Genomic DNA, 17,065 nt, shown 5'->3' on the forward strand with positions numbered 1-17,065 from the left:
CGTGATCGGGCTGGATCCCGGTGGTTCACACGTGCATGCAAAACTGACCCGGGCTCTCTTAGCCCAGTTTTGCACGCATGAGTGCATAGCCGCGCTGTCTTTCATGGAAGGCTGGCCACCACTGAGGAAACCCCAAGACTTTGCTACAGACCTGCAACGTTCCTTGGACCACATATTCTATGGAACAGTTTGTTGCAACCTGCTTGGTTCAGAAAGTCCTTTCACGTATAAGTTTACTGTACGATCAGCAGAAAATAGTTCAGCTAGAAGAGGAGAGGAGAGCTGGTCTTGTGGGAGCAAGCATGACTTGTCCCCTTAGCTAAGCAGGGTCCGCCCTGGTTGCATATGAAAGGGAGACTAGAAGTGTGAGCACTGTAAGATATTCCCCTGAGGGGATGGAGCCGCTCTGGGAAGAGCAGAAGGTTTCAAGTTCCCTCCCTGGCTTCTCCAAGATAAGGCTGAGAGAGATTCCTGCCTGCAATCTTGGAGAAGCTGCTGCCAGTCTGTGAAGACAATACTGAGCTAGATAGACCAATGGTCTGACCCAGTATATGGCAGTTTCCTATGTTCCTAAAAGAACTGCTCTTCAAGCACATGGAGACAAAGCTACCACAAGGGGGCAAAAGAACAAGGAAAATGCAGGAGTAGCCAAAGTAGAAAAGGGTAGGGAGATTATAGCCAGCCGCCGCCACCACCCCAGTAAGCTAACGTGAATACGCCATCCAGGGCCAATTCAGGGTGGAAGAAACAAGCTCTCTGTAAAATAATAATAATGCAGTATACATGGTGACTTAATGACGATGACTGAATCTGCCAAAAGAATATATTTGTGAGGAACAATGATCCACAGGCCGCAGCCCATCCAGGGATTCAAGGAACCTTTCATGAGAACTATTTTCATTGCTCCCATCACTTCCTCAGTGTAGCCTGCTCCTGCTTCCCCTCTTCAGCTGCAGCCTCATAGTAATCTAGAAGCCTCTCCTAATAAGGGGATGGGGGGGATCACAGCAAGCACCCCCTCACCCTTAAGTTCACAAATCATGGCCATTTTCCCACCCTTCCACAGCACACATATAATGTGAGAGAGAGAGAGAGAGAGAGAGAGAGAGAGAGAGAGAGAGAGAGAGAGAGAGAGAGAGAGAGAACACAATTATATTATATACCTTACATACATGATTATAACTTCTGGTCGTTTTGGAACCTTTGCCCCTAAAGAACTGTAGCTCTGGATACCATGCAACAGCTACAAGTTGTTCTGCCTCTATTCTTGGATTCCCGCCCCCCCCCCCCCACTTTAAAATGGTTAACCAAATGGTTAATGCAGAAAACCTTCAGTCCACAAACGGTCTCAAAATAGCTCTCTTCACAAATAATGGTTACTCACATCTTCCAAATAAGGATCATATAAAACACATTCAAGAGCCACTGTCCTATTTCCTTGAGTGCTGTGAATGTGTATACAAAACACTCAAGGAAAGAAATGAGTGACCTAAACATTTAGAGAAGTGGACGCCAGAGCACAGATAGAAATCTATCTCTTGGAGTTTTGATTCTGCAGGATGCCGTGGGAGTGGAAGGGATTTAACACCTCTTGTGAGCTCTCAGCAGCTTGCAGGATTGGACTCCTGAAGCATAGGCCAGATACTAGATAATTCAAAAATAAATACATGCTTCTCCCACACACAGCTGTTTCATTTCATGTTCCGTTCAATTCAGAAGTGAAACTTAAGTATAAAAGATTGATACAGCAGAGTATTACACAAACAGTTTAGAAAACATGCAATATGCACAACACATGTGCTGTACTGATTTTTCTTGCAGGATGCACAGTTTTGATTGCCTTATCTTACATGCAGCTGATTTTAAGCTTAGCACTACACCTATTGTTAAAAGGCTATCAGGTTAATGGCCTAAAAATTATGGATTCTCTTCTCCCATTGCCGTCACACATTTCATTTAAATAATTACATCAGCTTCTGCTGGCTTCCCGCGTGCACAGAGCAGGGTGCAGTGGAAGCAGACCCCAGGGGGCTAGCCCAGAGTGTGTGTTCAGTCTCAACACAAACCCTGGTCCCTGGTGCACAAGTTTAGCATTCAACAACTTCCATGGTTTAAGATTTCCAGCACACTGGATTGATCCCTCAAGCAGATCAATGCTATGGTGGTTAAAACTATTCTACGCATTCTAGTGGGCTTACTGATTGATAGAGGGGAACAAAAATGTGGCTAGAATTCTCACATGAATATTGGATCCAGGAGATCTAGACAAGGTTATAGCTCCAGAAGGGATGCATGGAGAACTTCTACACATGCTTTCAAGGCCCACTCTCTCCCTGTATCAATGTAAAACCAAACCTCCACCAACGCGCACGTACACACACACAAATCCGAGATTTTCAAACTTCCAGTGCACCACAATTAGCTGTGATCTGAGGAAAAGACAGTTAAAGCCCCCACAAACCCTTACAAATAATCTGCATGCACCTAGGAGGGGCTCTTTGAATTTTGGCCCATCCACTTTTCAGGTTGGGAAAATACTACAAAATGTTGACCTCTGCCAAGTCTTCCTGTCATCAGCCATTTCTCTTTGAACCTGAAATTAATTTCATTAAGCTCAGCAATTTCTGATTAAGCAAGTCAGGGTATAACAAGTACAGGCATACCTCGATACCCACAAATCCAGCATCCATGGTTTCATGTATCCATGGTCATGCAGCTGACACTTGAACACGGAATATGGCAGGTGGGGGGGAGCTGGAGGTCAAATTCATGTATCCGTGGGCTGGGGGGTGGCTGGAAATGACCTCGGAGGTTATTTCCACCTGACATTTTGAGCACAGGTGCCATTTTATGGCTCATTCTGGTTTTTTTAAGAACACATTTCCCCCACAAATAAACCCAGAATAATAGCAAAATTTGGACTTCTCTGAGGCATTGCTGGCGGCCCATGGAGCACGGTAGGGCATTTTACTTCAAGGTTTTTGTCTGTTTTTCTAAAGATTTTCAGGCCTCCGGGAACCTAACCCCTGCAATCCCATAGACCTTGGTATCTGAGGTATTCTCATGGAATGGAACCCCTGCGGATAATGAGGTCCACCTGTAACTTGTTAAGGCCCCGTGCTTGGGATTCAACAGGATCTAGCAAAATGACCTTGGCGATTACACAGCACAAATAGTGGTGCGCACGGAACCATGCGGCGCAGTCCGGCACTGAGGGGGGGGTCTACCTTTAAGGGCGGGGGGGTAGAACATACCCCTCCCGCCGCTCTTCCCCCTCCCGTGCTGCATTTTAGATTGAAGTCCTCCCTGCCGCCCCTGCCCCCGTCGTTGCCCAGAAGTCGCAGTAATATGAGCACGCATGCATGCGTTGTGGTGCGCGCGCGCCAGCGATAAACACGCGCACGTCGCAACACACGCATGCATGCTCGTATTACTGCAACTTCCAGGCAACGACGGGGGCAGGGGTGGCAAGGAGGAATGCTGCTGCCCCAAAAACTTCAATCTAAAATGCAGCGCCGGAGGAGGAAGAGCGGCGGGAGGGGTACGTTCTACCCCCCCCCCCGCCCTTAAAGGTAGACCCCCCCCTCAGTGCAGGACCGGTTCAGAGACCTCCAACATGGCCTCCGAACCGGTTCGTGCACATCCCTAAGCACAAAGGGCTGAGACTTGAGGATGGAGAATTACCTCTGGTGGTACCAACCATATTCCATCAAGAACATTAACAGGATGCTCACTGTTTACATATCGCTATCCAAACTAGTTGGGAGGGCAGTCTTGAGAGTTGTTTCTCCTGCCTTATGCGGACTTCTAAACAGCCATTTACATGATCATCCGTGACAAGCAGAGTCCCATCACAACAGGGCCCGCAAGTTTTTGAAAACAAAGAGAATTGGCCTTTTCCTCCTTTCAGGCTGTCAACATCCCTCAATTTTTCAGCATGATTCTGGGTAGGTAGCATAGCAAGAATGGGTATGGGGTGCCTAGTAAAAGGTGTGGACTTGTTTTGGAAGGCTGTTCTTAAATCACAGTTCATGAGAACTGCAGAGGTTTTAAAGCAGAACAAGAAATCCCTTCTCCAACTGAGCATTATTTTCTAAGTGTCCTTTTTCAAGTAGTCTTTCCTGTCTGCCTAGCCCAGGGGTAGCCAATCTGAGGTTCTCCATCTGCTGTTGGACAGCAACTCCCATCATCCCCTGCCACAATCAACTGCAGCAAGAGTGGATGGGAGTTAAAATCCCACACCAGTGGAAAGCCTTAGGTTGAATACCCCTGGGCTAGCAGATGGCATCAGTGGCTGACTAGAACAGTCTGGGATATAAATGCTAAACATAAATAAAACACTATGAGGTCATTCACACAATCGAAAACTGTGTTCTACCCAGGTTTGGGATCGGTGTTTACTCCCAATTTTTGATTATGTGGAAGCAAGGTTAGAGGAAAACCTGGGTAGCTTTTTCTCCTACCTTGCTTCCACATAATCACTTTTAACCAGGTTTTCCTCTAACCTTGCTTCCACACAATCAAAAATTGGGAGTACACACAGATCCCAAACCTGGGTAGAACACAGTTTTCAATTGTGTGAATGACCTCTATGGCTATTCTCATGATCAGCAGAAACCAGGCTAAGGGAGCCCAGCCTGGTTTCTTCTGGTTGTGAGAAACGCGTTGCAGCAAGCCTGCTTACAGAGCCATCCCTTTAAATGAGGTTAATGGAGCGAAAGCTCTGTTAACCTCATTCAGTTGACTGTGCAGGTACACGGGGGGGGGGTGTCCCAGGAATTCACCGTGCACTTGTGCGGTGCATCACGGGGGGGGGGGCAATTCCTGGAGCTGCCGAGCGAGCAGCAAGTGGGTGTGGGAGCACTGGAGCCAAGCCGCCACTCGTCTGGGCGGGTGATCCACCCGCCTGAGGGGTAAGTGATTGTCTGCGGGGAGAGCGGGTTGATATAGCTTGCCACAATATAGCTTGCCTTTTTATTATTATAATTATTATTTTAATTAATTATTGGTTTTGTTGTTCACCACCTAGAGTCTTTGGAGGAGGTGCTATATAAGAAGATATAAATAAATTAAATAAATAAATAAGGTTAAACAAACCAAGATTTGGTGATCACCTGTAGCACCAATGCAGGTTTGTTAAATAAGCATTAATTGAAATAAACCATGGTTCCGTATGGTGTCTGAACCTGCCCAATGAAAGTGGCATAACAATGTGTGAAGAATGCCTAGTTGTCTCTTATTTGGGGAGAAAAGTTTTTTTAAAGGTTTTTTAAAAAAACTTATTGCCTCACAATCCTATCTTTCCTTTTTTCATAAGGATAGCAGTCTCCATCTGCAATGTTCTCAGATGCTGAAAGCAGTCAGTAAACAAACCAGCCTCTTGGTTATTACACTGGGATTTCTGCAGTGACAGAAAGATGGAACATCTCCGAGACCTTTCACACTCTAGAAGAGCATATTTCAACTTCCCACTAAGAATAATTTTTTTTTAAAAAGTCATCCAAAAAGTTAAATTTTGACAAGATCCCACAGAAGACACATAGTCTAATGGTCTCTTTCCCCTAACCATATGGCCCTATTGTCTGTTAACTGCACATTTATTACCACAAATTCTACAAAACATTAACATATGTTGAAAGAGAGCCTGCAAATTATTTTTCCATAAATATTGAGCTTAATCATTTATTCTGGAGTATGGACTAAGAGTTCTCTTGGTTCTGAATTTGGGAGTCTTTGGTGCGGAACATTTCTGTGCTCCAAAGCATCAATTCAAAATAGAGTTATGCCTCCTCAGCTCTTAAGTTTTAAAGGCCATGTATGTACAATGAAATATTTTACACTCATATCAATAAAAGATGACTTTAAAATTCCTGTAAATTCTGAATATCTATGAGGAGCAAAATAATGTTCAAATTACACACTTTTTAAAAGAAGAACACTCTTTGCTTAGTTATCATAGCATTCATACAGCGCTTTCCCAAAGTTCATGTTGTTTTATGTAAGTTCTTGGTAACTTTTACAACAGCCCTGCAAGTTATGCAAGTGCTATCCCCCTACTGAAGATGGCAGTGGGAGGGGAGCTGAGAAAATCATGACTGACGTGCATTTCCTAGCTCCAACCGCCTTTTCACAATGGCTGTGCAGGAGCACGTGGGGTGGTGCATGAGCATCATGAGGAGCTTTTGGAGTCCTTCTGGAGCGCTTGCTGTGCAGGCGCATCACCCATCAGTGTGAATACCCTGGATCACATCAAGGATCAGGCATTTCCTAGCTCTCTGTTCAGTATCATAGCCACTACACCACATGCAACTAACTCTTATAGTGAACAACAGGACATACCAAGGTCATTTCCATGACCACTCGTGCTGGGGCAAGCTGGTGGGGGTGTCACTATTTACCTTCCCCCACACAGTCCTCGCCACTCCTGGGCTCTGCCAGGCTACATGCCACATGTCCAGAACTTGAGCGATCCCAGAGCGGACCGGGGGGGGTGGGCGCAGCAGGCTGTGTCCTCCCATAAGAATGCCAAAAAAGACCAGGAAAGAAAGCTTATACAGTAATAAAGTAAAGTTGTGCCGTCGAGTCGGTGTCGACTCCTGCCGACCAGAGAGCCCTGCAGTTATCTTTGGTAGAATACAGGAGGGTTTTACCATTGCCTCCTCCTGCACAGTATGAGATGATGGCTTTCAGCATCTTCCTATCTCGCTGCTGCCCGATATAGGTGTTTCCCATAGTCTGGGGAACATATACCAGTGGGGATTCGAACCAGCAACCTCTTGCTCCCTTGGCAAGTCACTTCCAAAAACTAGACCCTGGAGGGATTCCCCACTGCCGGGCTGCTCCTTCCGCCACACAACCCACAATTCACTTGTGGCATATAAAGAGTTTGCAACTGACCAAACTGTCAGCCATCTCAGTCCTAAGCATGTTTATTGTGGACCAAGTGCCACAGCATTCAGCGAAACTAATGTGGAAGTAGGCACAGTTAGGGCTGTAGTTTCAGACTGTTAACTCTACAAAACAAGATTTTAAACACATTTTGAACATGGCAGAAGGCTTGTTAATATTAACCAACCACACTTAAAAGTGTTTACTGGAGTTAAAAGAAGACAGGAGTTTACAATACAGGCACAAAGGTTCCATACACAGAGGAAAACATTCGTTCAAGCAATGTCTCTTGCTTTGCCACTCTCTAAATATTCCTGCAACAATTTAAACTATTTCACAGCAGCAATGGAGCCTAGAACTAACTTTCCAGATGTGAACATCTGTTTCTCATTTGCCTCCACCAAGAAAACATGAGGAAGATTAACGACTCCAAGTCCAGCACTGCCCAGACATAACAAGTAAACCTAAGAATACTCTGGAGCGACAGTTGCTATTACTGAGTCTCTTACAAACTTTATAAACACAGTGACTTTCCTGCCATCTTCCCAAGTTCAGATGCAACATCTACACAAGTGTGCACATAAACAGACAAACATACATGCATATGCATGTACAGAAGGAAAAAACTCACAAATCTTCACATGGATACACTTGTCTATTTATTACCTAACAAATGCTTAGGATTCATGGAGAGCAGGGTAGCAAGTGTACTACCATACCACCTAGAAACCCGAAATTTGGTACAGTCCAAGATGCATGATTGTTTTATTGCTGCTTCTGTGTGTTTTTATCCATGTAGTTTTCTGTATTTGTATATTATATATTTTAATATCAGATTGTTTTTATATTTTTAGCTAAATACTTTGAATTCATTTTTATTATGTGTTTTAACTTTTGTAAACTGCCTTGTGATTGTTTTGATTGAAGGCGGTATATAAATCTAACAATAAATAAATAAAATAAGATGCCTTGAATTGCTAGAAGCATCTGTATAGGGAAGGGGGCACATGAAATGAAGCTCATATAGATATGTTCTGACTCCCTATAAAGCAACTTCTATGTCCATAAGCTCCGGCACCCGAACCTGTGATCGCCATACTGGCACAGCAGTGCATATGACTGGGAAGAGAAACAAGGGAGGAGAGCTGGTCTTGTGGTACTGAGCATGAATTGTCCTCTTTGCTAATCAAGGTCTACCTTGGTTTACATTTGGATGGGTGACTACATGTCAGCACTGTAAGATATCCCCTTTAGGGCAGGGCTGCTCAACTTGGGCCTCCCAGCTGTTTTTGAACTATAACTCCCATAATCCCCAGCCACAATGGCCAATAGCCAGGGATTATGAGAGCTGAAGGCTAATATCTGCTGGAGGACTGAAGTTGACCAGCCCAACCTTAGGGGATGAGCCCATAGCTCAGTGGAACAGCATCTCTATGCTTGATGCAGAAGGTCCCAGGTTGACTTCCTGGAATCTCTAGTTAGAGGTTAGAGAGACTCCTGCCTATAACCTTGGAGAACTGCGGCTAATCAGTGCAGACAATACTGAACTAGATGGACCAATAGTATGATTTGTTATAAGGCAGTTTCCTATGGCCCTATGTTCCTGAATGACCATTTTCCATACAATGGAAACAGTGCGTCATTATACCAACCATCTCATATTGCACAAGATGAGATTCCACCAGGACATTCAGTACAGAGAGAATACACTGTCTGACATACTGTGCAGTGTCCTGTGGGCATTGTTAGCACTGCAGGAGCTGCTGTGTGCTCATTACAGAAACGTTCACAAAGTTGCACGACTGACAGAGTGGTGCGGCCATTATTTCCAGTTAAAAAATGGCACCACTCTGGTCTCACAATTCCGACTTTTGTGCAACTGCACAAACACTGCTGTTATGAGCACACCGTGCTGATAAACACCTGCGAGACACTGCACAGCATATCAGCCACTGTACTGAAGGGACAAATAGTTTTACGGTACGTGCTAATTTAATGCAGTGTGTGGGAAGTGCCTATATGTTAAAAATAATGTCATAAGCAGTCAGTCACCATCAAAATGGTCCAGGATTATTAAGTACAGAGAAAGATATGTTTTTACCAATTGCAGAGGATAAAAATAAATGCTTACTCCTATAAACTTCTGTAGAGATTACAGTAAATGAACAAAGAACGCTTTGTATATATTTACAGCTGAACTCCATGCACAGACTGACTGACTTACATATTTCATGCAAAGCACATGTTGTTCTTGATAACTTCATGCCATGCATAGGTATGTTTCTTTTAAAACACAATTCATGTCTTTTCTGCTTCAAATGCTTCTTTCAGAACTATTATGTTCTCATGTAGCAGAAGTGTTTCCAAAATGAAACATTATACAGATCTCACAATATGTTTTTCCTTCAATGTTCTTTTCACTTTATTATCTGAAGTTGCTGCCTGACATCCAGAGTAACTCTGCATGTGTACTACAACAGTGTGTCCATTTTCGCCCATCTGCCCATCCCTCTGAAACCTCACAAAAACATGTCCCTAAAGTTCACACGATCTTCAAGGTCATATTTTCAGGAGGCACAGTGGGCTGCAGAGGGAAGGGGAGATCAGAAAAATCTCTCCTGTTTTGTAGCGCACACATAGCATTACTCTGGATGTCACCCATTGGTTTCAAAAACAAAATTGAGAAAGAATACTAGGCAGATGACAAAGCAGCTTTTGCTTTTATGAAGTAATTGGGGTCGGATGATGCCTGTGTTTCCCTCTCGATTGTTCTGCTAAATTTAACAGCCCCAGGTCTAGGGAAGCAGACATCCAATTCGTCTCAGCTATCCTTAGAGTCTCTCTGAAACTATTATCAGCCCCCAAATTGCCACCACTCCTTCAGTTTTGACAGCTACTTTGTCTTCAAGTAAGCAACCTTGCTTAATGTTGTTATACATACTCAGGTACAGCTAAACAGAAATCTCTTAATTTCACAATTACCATATTTATCTGAATCAAAGACTAGTCCTCCTCCCAAGTTCTTTGATATTAGAAATCGGGGCGTGGGGGCTTAAATTCAGAGTCCTGCTAATTTGGGTAAATACAGGTGTAGCTCATATTTAACCTCTGTTTTTAAGCAGGTTGTCTTAAATTCAGAGTCATCTTCTATTCAGGTATCCACCCCTCACCCCCACTTCCAAACTGATATTATCATGGGGGTATGTGTAATCTACAAGACTACAGGTTGGGACTGTGCTTTTACATAGCAAGGCTCTATTCTGCTTACCAATCAGATGTGTTTTAATTGTTATAGCAACTACATTCACACTTGTTCAGGAAATCTATGGGTTACAAAATGGGGAAGTTCTTCCCTCAGTAATTTAAGCTGTTATTTAAATCAGCTATTTTAATCACCCTGGTCCTGATCCAGAAGAAGATTAGCATGCTAACATCACATTGAAATCATTAGCAGGGCTCAGGAAATCTACTAGTTTACTAGTGAAAAATGATGCCTGGCGAGTAATGTACCAACCAACTTGAGTAAAATACTTTGTCTGGCTGGTGAACTGAACTGACATTTCTTGACAATTATTAGGACAAATTGGTTGTATATTGATTTGACTTCCATTTCAACCAATCTTCTCTGGATTGGGCTCACTGTCTAGGGCTTCATACTGCCTTCCTGCTTTATCACTTTAACCTGACACAGTTGTGCTTCCTTAACATTTTGTTGCTTTCCTCCAAAAGGACTGAATCAGCACCAAACACAGATCCCAAAGCAGCATCAGTGTCTGTGTAGTGAAATTCCCTATAGTCTCAATTATGGCAGCCAAATTTCACATTCAAAAAGCTACTTTCATCCCCCAAGGAGTAGTAGCCTTTTAAGAAAATTCGACACTTTGTTTCTCCAGTGTATAAAAATCTGACTGGATCTACTAATCATAAAAAGTAACAGCAAGTTTTTAGAAAGCATGATATGGGGCATGAAAAAAGTCTTTCAAATCACAATACAGACGAATCTCTTTTAAAGCATGTTTGATTTTGCTCACTTAGGATTACGTTTATGGTTGTGATGCTCGAAGAACTGGCCCTCCAAACTGATTAACGCCAGCTTTGCTGAACACAGTCTCAAGTAAAGGAAGCCATGAAAAATGAAAACCATTTCTGCAGACAGTGTCCAGATCTACCTTTGGTTCTCTTGGGCAAATACATTTCTTAGCCCAACGTATCCCCTGCCCTCTGCCAAGGCTATTACAATGACAAAATGTGGGGAAGGGGGGGCTGAATTATGTGCATGCAGGAAGGGTAGGATAAAAAAGTAGTTAATAAATAATACAACTGATAATAAGCGACTTTGATATATTGCTTCACAGTTCAATGATGCTATTATTCCTATTTTACAGACATAGTAGGAGGAACCTAAGAGACAGAAACTTCCAAGTTTAGTAAGATCAGTCCAAGATTTGGGAGGTATCCTTGTCCATCACCCAATACACTGCTTAATTCATTTCACATCCCTCTCCAGATACTGCCTTAGTCTCAGCAACTGAGGACTTGTAAAGCAATTGCCCTTCTGGGTGCCGCCTGCCATCTGCAGCCAAAATCTGGGCAGGCAGAAGAAGGATTGGAGAAGTAGCTACATATGGATGTAAAGTTTCAAATAGGTTTCCATGGCTTTCTCCAAGCACAGGCCATGGGAGGGGTCAAAACTATTTCATCATCTGTAAGCAGAGCTTAATAAAGCTCTTGCCTCACATGTATGTAGCAAGCATGCCCAAGAGGCTTAATTAAAACATACTTATAAAAAGTATTTTATAACCTTTTCCCAGATATGTAGGTGGTCCTCCCCTAGGCAAGGTCATGTCTCTAGCCACAGATAGTCACTCTAATCCAGCAATCCTTTCCATGTGTGAAAACTTGGAAATTTAGAACACTCCCACATCCAGTACTGTTTCTCCATTCACTTCAAAAGGTGGGAGCAAAATGTGCAAAGGAACATACATGTGTGGATTGACTTTCTCCACTGAAATGATCACAAGAGGTCCATGTCCACATCTGAGACTGCATAGTTCACTGGATTAGACAGTAGACATTATTAAAACCCAATGCTCCAGACATTGATGTATTGAGCCCAGAATACATTACTGTATTCTGTATACACACAGAATATTGTATACACAGAGATACTGTATACACACAGATACAGTATCACCTGGCAGCCAGGATCCAATTAGATCAGTCAGCACAAAAAGAACATTATAGAGGGACAAAAAGAACCTATCTATCTATTCTTTCTCTCTCTCTCTCGCTCTCTCTCTCTCTCTCTCACACACACACACACACACACACACACAGACACACAGGAACATAGGAAACTGCCATATACTGAGTCAGACCATTGGTCTGTCTAGCTCAGTATTGTCTTCACAGACTGGCAGAGGCTTCTCCAAGGTTGCAGGCAGGAATCTCTCTCAGCCCTGTCTTAGAGAAGCCAGGGAGGGAACTTCTGCTCTTCCCAGAGCGGCTTCATCCCCTGAGGGGAATATCTTGCAGTGCTCACACATCAAGTCTCCCATTCATATGCAACCAGGGCAGACCCTGCTTAGCTAAGGGGACAAGTCATGCTTGCTACCACAAGACCAGCTCTCCTCTCCTCTGGGTGGGGGGAGCAACCAAAACAATCCAGACTGGGAATCGAGCATCTTCCCTTTGAGAAAAGAACCGGGGGTTTTAGTTTAGAAAGGAGACAAGGAGAAGCATGACAGAGGTTTATAAAATCATGTACAGTGCAGAGAAAGTTATGTCTTTCCTCTTTCTCCCATAACATTAGAACTCAGAGCAGTGTTCCCTGTAACAGGGATTCCCAGATCTTGATTACAATTCCCATAAACCTCAGTCAAAGGCCACTGTAGATGAGGATGCTGGGAGTTGTAGCCAACAACATCTGGAAACCCTTGTTTCAGGGAACACTGACCCAGGGCAACCCAATGAAAAAGAGTGGATTACTCCATGCAGGGGAGCAACAACAGGAGAGGGGGCAAGTCCTCACCTCTTGCCTGTAGGCTCCCCAGAGGCATCTGATGGGCCACGGTGTGGAACAGGATACTGGACTAAATAGGCTTTGGGCCTGATCCAGCAGAGCTGTTCTTATTCGCAGAAGGTTCAAGACAGTCAAAGGGAAGTACTTCTTCACATAGTGGAGCTAACTGGGCAAAGAGACACTTTCAAAAGTGTCATCTTATACAGCAGGAGGATAGCAACTGTCCCTATTCAAAGGGTCCTTTGAGGCATTATCTTATGCAGCAGAAGGATAGCAATTGTCCTTATTCATAATGTCCCTCTAGTGGTCACTGTGGATATCTCCCTTGTGTCTCATTTCAGACCGTGAGCCCTTTTGATATGGGGAACATTTTCCTACCCATTTTGCTTTGTAAACTGCTTTGTAAACCTTTTGGTTACATATATAAATATCCTAAACTACTATCATCATCACGACCACCACCACCATCATCATTACTGTATGTATTCACTGCCACAAAATGTGGTTATGGCCAGTAGCCTAGATAGTTTTAAAATGGAATTAGGTAAATAGATCTTCTAAACATTCTATCAATGGTCACTAGTCACAATGGTTCTGTGCTACCTCCAGGTTCAGAGACATTTGAATACCAGTTGCTGGAAAGCAACAGTGGGAAAGGAATATTTGCTTACATGTTCTGCTTCCAGGTTTTCCAGAAACACCTGGTTGGCCAGTATGGGAGACAGGATACTGGAGTAGACAGACTTTTGGTCTGATCCAGCAGGACTCTTCTTATCTTCTCATGTTAAAGACAGAGGAGAAGGGGGAGGGGGAGGAAAGATGTGAGTGCTTGGTGGAAGTACACCAGTTCATAAAAATGAAATATAGGAGACCCTTGAATAGTGCGTGGGCAACATTCCACAGAAGTACCACTGAAGTTAAAACCATGATATTCAAGGCTTAATCCTAACCTGGAAAATTGAGTTATGTTCTTGGGAGTTCCTGAGAACAGGATGGGCTACTTATTTGCTTGAACTTTTAAATCCCCAACTCTGTGAATGAGCAGCCTTCACTGCTTCACAAGTGAGAAGGGGTTGGGAACAGAGTTCTTTCTAATTTTCTTGATCTGTGTGTGGAATGAGTTTTGTTCTGGGTGGCAGTATCAAGGTAGTGTGTGCGCACATGAATTCAGAGTCAGGCTTTCCTGATTCAACCCAAGCAGGATCTAAAATTAACTGAGCGGACATTAAAAAAAACTTGTTAGCGTATGAACGTGCGCACGCCTTAGAGGGAACACTGGTTGGGAATAAGCAGTCCATGCCACTTTTCAGCTGAGAAGCAGTGCAGGCTGCTTATATATGGTACACAAATTTATTCATGGGGATAGTTTTGGACATTTGTAGGCTTGGGGGGATTAAAAGTTAAAGGGGTTTCCCTTTAAATTTTTAATCCCATCCAGAAAACCCTATGAAAGACCAAAACTACCCCTGCAGTAATTAAAATCTGTGTACCAGAAAGTTGCCTAAGATTAAAATTAAAGAAGCTAAACACAAAATATTCAAGGGTCTCCTGTTCAAACCAGTGTAGAAAGCCTGCTACCCTAGGCCAACAGTAAGTGAGCTCTTAAAGTACAGACACACAGGGACGATGAGACAAGTGCCTCCATTAGATACAGGGACTAAGAAGTGTATAGTTCTTTTTGGGGGGTGCTACCCAAAGCCTCAGAGGTGTTCTCAGAACAAACACATAGGAACATAGGAAGCTGCCATATACTGAGTCAGACCCTTGGTCTATCTAGCTCAGTATTGTCTTCACAGACTGGCAGCGGCTTCTCCAAGGTTGCAGGCAGGAATCTCTCTCAGCCCTATCTTGGAGAAGCCAGAGAGGAAACTTGGTCCTTCTGCTCTTCCCAGAGCAGCTCCATCCCCTAAGGGGAATATCTTACAGTGCTCACACTTCTAGTCTCCCTTTCATATGCAACCAGGGCAGACCCTGCTTAGCTAAGGGGACAAGTCATGCTTGCTACCACAAGACCAGCTCTCCTCACACATACACACGAAAACAAAAGCACAACACAATTATACAATGCACAACCGTTGAGCAAGTCAGTTTTAATTAACCAGAGAATGTGCAGTGCAGAAACTGACAGGTACAACTGCTGACCTGGGATGAGAAATAAGCTGCCCCGCAAGGTCAGGTTTCCCTGACAAGAACCAGCAGAGAGTCACTAAACATAAAGGAAAGTTAATGCTCTTTGAAACAATCTCAGATGTAAAGCAGAGTCCTTCAGGCAATCCTGTCTCCAGGATACTGACTGAGCCACCAGGGAGAACTCCTTAACTGAGAGTTATTTTCAATGGGGGTGGGGGGGTGGGAAGGGGAGGGTAATTGTCCAAAGTGAGATGGAAGACACTCCACAGAAAATAATATGCACCCAGAAAAGGCTCTAGGGCAGAGATTCTTTCTGAAAAAGCATCTCAGATCCCAAACCATCCCAAGTTAAATGAATAAAAGTCGATTTTTGCCAGTCACCCTAACCTCACAACTGGGAGCAGATATTTGCATCCAGTAAAGTTGCAGCCCATCATTATTGACCTTTTCTGACCAGTCAAGATACTTGTACTGAGCCAAAGTCATCTTAATGAGAGCTGCTTCTCTGAAGAATATTTAGAATATCTTTGGAAAGCGAGAGACAGTTTCAACATTGATTTGATAATAAGCGAGAGTAGGTGTTATCAGTTCACCAACATAAGCAACACCTTACAAGCCATCTACAATATGAATACAAAATATGACAAAAATTAACATATTTCCAAATCTCTGACTATACACTGACCCTTGCCAACAGTATACATCTCATCACATGTGTCATTTTGGCTTTCACCTTTTAAAGGTGTCCCACTTCCCTGTAGGGATGTGCAGATTCATGGTTAAAGCGATTCGATTCGGGTTGATCAGAGTGATTCAACCTCAAATCAAATCGCCATTGATTTCAATGATGCTTTTAAAGTTGAATCAAATCCACCCTGATTCGAATTGAATTGATGGTTTGCATCGCCATGTTGTTTGCCTCTCTGTGCCTATCTGTCTCTCCCACCCCCCACCCTTTAGCAATACCAACTGCTATTTTATTTAAAATAGTACCAGGACTAACTGACTTAACTAGGTGCTGTGGAACCCCCCCCCCCTTTCTTTCCCTTACCCGCTGGCTCCCCTCCCGCCCCCCAGCTTTTTGTTTTCCAGTTGTTTGGGGTGGTTGGGTGCCCACCCTATACTGCCCAGCTACCATCCCTCCAGCTGTTGAGTGCCAGTGAGTGCAGCTTGGCCCGACTGCCTATAGCTGTAGGTCAGAGACTCCAGTTGAAGACAAGCAAAAGGAGAAGACCTCGGACTGGCGAGCCCTCCCAACTCCCCCCACCACACACACACACACACACGAAGACTGGCAAAAAGGAGAAGACTTCAGACTGGTGAGGCCTCTCAATTCTCTAACTCTCTCTCTACACACACACACCCTTAGTTTGGGGTAGAGAATCTTGGGTAGGTACTAAGACCGTCAGGAGAGTTGGGAGGGTGACTTAAGAGAGGCCACATCCTAATCCCCTTCCCCCCTCCCCTTAGACTCATCCTATTGTTGCTGGTTGCTCTCCCCCCACCCCAAATAAAACCTGCTCTTAATTTAGGGGGATTTAATTGTTCCAGCTGGGGTGTGTGTGTAAGAGAGAGAGAGAGAGAGAAAGCGCGCACGCATTTCAGTACTATAGCACTGGGCGTGTGTCTCACAGCATAAATATAGACCACCCCCTGACCCCACACCCCTTTCTTAGAGAAATCACTCCCACCCCCAACATTAGAGTTAGTGCTTCAATTAAAACATCCCAAAGATGTCTGGGAGGGTGTGAGGAAGATCCAGGAGCAGACTGCCAGGGAGATGGGAGGATGATGCTTGTAGCAGTGAGAGGCAGCAACAGGGGCCCACTCCTCACGTCACCCCACCCCTGCTTCTTCGGCTGTGAGCAAGCTCACCTATTTGGATGAAACTGCAGTGCAGCTGGTGGCTTTGGTCAAGCAGGAGGGAGGGAGGGCACTGTCAGTGAAGATGCTCTTCCCATGGCAGCTGTGGAGAAAGTGCAGACTGCTTCAGCTGCTAGCCCAGCCAGATTGGTCTCGCCATCC

At 44.1% G+C, this 17,065-nt stretch overlaps 1 protein-coding gene across 3 annotated transcripts in view; it reads right to left on the reverse strand.

The window, feature by feature from the left end:
* The window catches only part of CBFA2T2 (CBFA2/RUNX1 partner transcriptional co-repressor 2), a 126,652-nt gene that overhangs the window by 41,385 nt on the left and 68,202 nt on the right, over nucleotides 1-17,065 (reverse strand). The gene's annotated exons all lie outside the window — the stretch shown is intronic.

The sequence above is a fragment of the Hemicordylus capensis genome, chromosome 4 (assembly GCF_027244095.1).
Source record: "Hemicordylus capensis ecotype Gifberg chromosome 4, rHemCap1.1.pri, whole genome shotgun sequence".
Lineage (NCBI taxonomy): Eukaryota > Metazoa > Chordata > Lepidosauria > Squamata > Cordylidae > Hemicordylus > Hemicordylus capensis.